Source organism: Prionailurus bengalensis, chromosome E1 (assembly GCF_016509475.1).
Source record: "Prionailurus bengalensis isolate Pbe53 chromosome E1, Fcat_Pben_1.1_paternal_pri, whole genome shotgun sequence".
Taxonomy (NCBI): Eukaryota; Metazoa; Chordata; class Mammalia; order Carnivora; family Felidae; genus Prionailurus; species Prionailurus bengalensis.
Window position 1 is genome coordinate 28,479,333 of NC_057347.1, and position 4,269 is coordinate 28,483,601.

At 52.2% G+C, this 4,269-nt stretch overlaps 1 long non-coding RNA gene across 1 annotated transcript; it reads left to right on the forward strand.

Annotated features, from left to right (window-relative positions):
- Nucleotides 1-1,851: 1,851 nt before the first annotated feature.
- Nucleotides 1,852-3,885, forward strand: LOC122484738. The gene is made up of 2 exons (XR_006297691.1): nt 1,852-2,598; nt 2,688-3,885. It is a non-coding gene; the product is annotated as an uncharacterized LOC122484738 (long non-coding RNA).
- The last annotated feature ends 384 nt before the right edge of the window (nt 3,886-4,269 follow it).

The following is a 4,269-nucleotide window of genomic DNA, read 5'->3' on the forward strand; positions in this document are numbered from 1 at the left end:
AACATTCAGATATGAGAAAAGAGGAAACTAGGGAGGCTGTCTGGAGCCCCCAACCCTCAGTGTGCTCAGGTGTGAGGGCCACAGAAGGGGGTGGGAAAAGGAGGAAGAACAAGGAGAGGGAGGAGCAGCCTATCTGAGCACCTGACATCTCAGGGCAAAGGAAGCTAAATGATAAGAGGATTCTTCCCCCAACTCCAGCCCAGGATCCTGTGGAAAAGCTGCATTATAATCGATAGCCTCGTAAATAAATAAATAGTCAACGCATCCTGTCTCCAGCTCAGAGCTTCTTCAGGAAAATCGAACCTCGACCCACTTCTGCTCGCTCATTCTGGATTTCTATGGAGGCCTCCAGAGGGAAGGAACACTTACAGGTCATCTTGGGCATCCCCCCGCCTCTGGGCCGGCCTGCCATCAGTCATGACCTGAAGGAAATGATTAGGAGGGTAAATCTGTAGCTAAGATACCCACAATGTTCCCCCCTCCCCGCCCCCCGCCGCCCCACATAACACAACAGTGTTGTTTTCAGATTATCTACACTGCGGTTCCTTTCCCCCAGCACTGACAATTGGGGTTTCATTGTCTCAGGGAGGAATTCAGGCCTCAGAAGCAGTCGGTAATCCAGACTCCTGGCTCTGGTGTGGTTATCTCACAGCTGACAGAGGTAGCTCTGGCTGCCCAGAACGTGGCAAAGGACTCATTCCCTGGTACCTTCTAAGAGGCAAAGGTAGCCAGTAGCACAGCGTAATGGGCTTGTAGAGCTGGTTACTAATTTGCAAGGCTGCATGAATGAACTGCCCCAAAATACGAGGAACACATTTATGCAATGGACTTCCTACACTAGGGAAGAGACTATGAACGCAGTACACCAGCCTTCAGTCAGTTCGTAGAGCCAAGAGGGCCTTCAAGAAATTATTTGGCCCAGCCCTCTCCCCATGAGCAGCCCCCAAGGTCCAGCCCTGAAGTGACAGGCCCAGGGTCTAATGTAGGGCACCCAGGTCTGGCCCTAGGCTTCCCGTTCTCCCCATAGCACAGGTTGGGGCTGGTGCTGAGCAAATGGCTTGTGGCTGTCACCAGAGAGGAACTGGCAGCCGACACAGCAGACTCTGTTTTCTTCGCAGGCTGAGGGTAACTAGAGGAAGCTGAGAATTCCTCTGTTCTGCTCTGCTCTGCTCTGCTCTGCTCTGCCTCGGCAGGAAGAGGGGACAGGAGGAGGGGAAATGGGAAGGCCAGTGGCTCTCATTCCAAAGGAGGAAATGTTCCAGCTCCTCAAATAAGCCAGGTAGCTTGGGCCAAAGATGGCAGGGAAGACAACAGTAGGGCCCCATGGCGTCCCTGGGGGGGTGGGGGGGGGGACGTCAGGAGCCTGGGTCCCCTGTTTGGAGTTGCTCTGGGCTAATGGTGAGATCTAACATTTATTAAATGCTTGCTGTATGCCAGGCACTGTGCTAAGAACTCTATTGTACTATGAAGGCAGTTTGTGTAAGGGCTGAGCACATGACCTAAGTGACTCATGACTGGGTTCAATCCACCTTGGCTACTCACTAGTTCTGTGACCTTGAATAAGCGACTTAACCTCTCTGTGCCTCAGTTACTTCATTAATAAAACGGGATTAACAGTACCTACCTGATAAAGTCATTTGAAGATTAAGTGCATTCACTCACAACAACTCTTAGGACAGTGTCTGCCATGTAGTGAGCTAAGTTTTGCTATTACCACCTTGTTGAACTCTCACCTAGAGTAGCTATTAATCTCGGAGGCTCAAAGAAGTCGAATGCTTGCCGAAGGTCCCAGGTCTGTTTGACAGACAGCATGGGTGCTCTCTTAAGATCCTCTCTCTCTCTCTCTCTCTCTCTCTCTCTCTCTCTGTGTGTGTGTGTGTGTGTGTGTGTCTCGGGAAGCAGCTCCAGAACTTGGCAGCTCCCACCCAGGTCCACTCCAGTTTGGAAACTCCATGGCTGCTTCCACAGCAGGAACAAAGATGGACCTCTATCCTGCTGGTGAGGCCTGCCTCCTGGGGCAGAAGGTACCTACTGTTGCCTCTGGCAGGACCCAGACCCAGGAGCCTCCCAGAGGCCTCCCTCTGCACCAGTGCCCCGGGCGGGCCTCGCCTAGAGCCTCCCACCTTCCCGCACAGTCTCCCCTCCTCATGCAAGATGCCGGCTGCTGAGACGGGAGGGATAAACAAACTGTGGCTCTGGCCCAGCCCTCTGCCGGCTGGCTGCTCCCCGCCCCCCTCAATCCGCAGTGCACAGTCGCTCTGTTCTCCTGCCAACTTGGCAGCTCGTCTCTGCTGTTACTATCAACACCTCCCAGGGAAGAGGGAGAGGAGTGAGTTCTGATCGCCTGGCACACCAAGCAGCAAATTCGTGTCAGAGCCAGCCCCAGAATGTCTCCCAAGCTCCCAAGGCTCCTGGTGGGGAAGGAAAGGTGGGCCTGAGCAGAGAGGCCCCCACTGCAAGCCAGGCTCCAGCAGAGTGCCTGGGCCTGGCCAAAGCTGCAGCCCCCAGGAGCAGGCAGCTCTGAGAGAAGGGACCGCCAGGCCGGGCAGGTGCACAGGAAGGGGTTCTGTCTCACCCCGGCACTTGCCACAGTCCAGGGTGGGTTGGTATCTTGATTCCTGACATGGTTGGTCAGGGGTGGGGCAGCCTATGGCCAAGATAGAAGAAACAGGTCTTTCTCTCTGCAGGCCATGAAGCCCTGGAGTGCGTGCACTGTACCTCCTTTCTTCCATCTTTCTTGGACTCATGCAGAGCTCTTGCCCTCCTCGTCAGATTGGATTGGGAGGCCCAAAGGGGACACATTTTACCCTCAAATGGAAACTTCTCGCAGACAGAAGCCATATTTCCTTTTCCCAACCCTCTTCCCCAGGCTCTTACACCCTGCCTAGTTGGCTCCATAAAGCAGCTGATGCCCTTCTCAGCTCCTACTGGACTCCTGGGGCCCAGTTAGGAAGAAGAAAGAACCCATATTTCCAGGGGCCCAGTGCTCCACCTCAAGCAAGGTCCACTCACTCCACCTCAAGCAAGGTCCGCTCACAGTACAGGACCGGGGTGGTCGCTGTGTGGCCTCTCCCAGGAGGCATGGCCTTCTTAGCTTTGTCATTGCTCGTGAAGGGAAGACCTTTGTGCCCTGCTTTTGCATCAACAAAAGTGGTAGGTTCAGGGGAAACTTCCTAACGCTCACACCACTCAGTCAGCTAGTCTACCCAAGGATGAGGTGTATGCTCCCAATCTTTATGTGCTACCAGCCTGTCTCCTCCTCTGTAACGCAGCAATGACCTTTCATAACTCACTGGGTTCTAGCTGATGGTGATAAAGACACGAAGACGATGCTTATACTTCTAGGGGTGCGCCTGGCACTTGGAATCAGTATGTTTTCCTTCCTTCTTTCCTATCTTTCTACCTTCCTTCCTTTCTCCCTTCCTCCCTCCCCCCTTCCTTCCTTCCTTCCTTCCCTCATTTCTTTCTCTGCTCCTTCCAGGACCCCGTCTCCCAAATGTGAAGCCAATCCTAAGACCATCTCTATTCCCTGCTCCAAAAAAAGTCTAGAAACTACCACCAGGAGAGATATAGCCATTTCCTGGTAGGAACTCCCTCGGTCCCAGAGGGCCAGCTGGCTTTCCATGGCCAGGAAACAGGAAAAGAGAATTCATTCAGTGGGCTGGGATGTAAATAAGCCATAAAAGGCTGCACCATTCTAGGCTGCACCTGTGAGCATCCCTAGGCTGAAGCCCTGTCAGCGTTTCCATGACAAACTCGTATTTCTGGATGCCTCTCTTCCAGCTTCAAGAGCATGCTTTGTGCTGAGACTTGACACTGAAAATGCTTTCATGTTTTTTTCCCCTTAAAAAAGATTGCACACTCTAAAAATCCACCTGCTCATTATATGTGTTTGCTTTTCATTCTGAGAGTTTTGTGGGTATTATATTTGTATGGTAGACACACAAGCATATGATAATACACATGGGGGTTCTGTGGTGGAGAGCTGCCTTGGCAAATACACAACCACCACACAGCACGGTAAGATGCCTCCCCTCCCTAAGACATCTCTCACACCCATTTGCCTGTTCCAAAGCCTGAAATTCTATCATTAGAGATTTACTACTTTTGAACTTGGGTGATTATCCATCCCTAAGAGTCTACTGTGACAATGCACCAACCCCTAAAAGGGACTGAGCTGCCATCTGATGAGGGGTTAGCAAAAGAACCATGAGGCATCAGGAAAAATGGCTAAAGGATAGAAGAGCCCTAAAAAAGTAGATGAGAGGC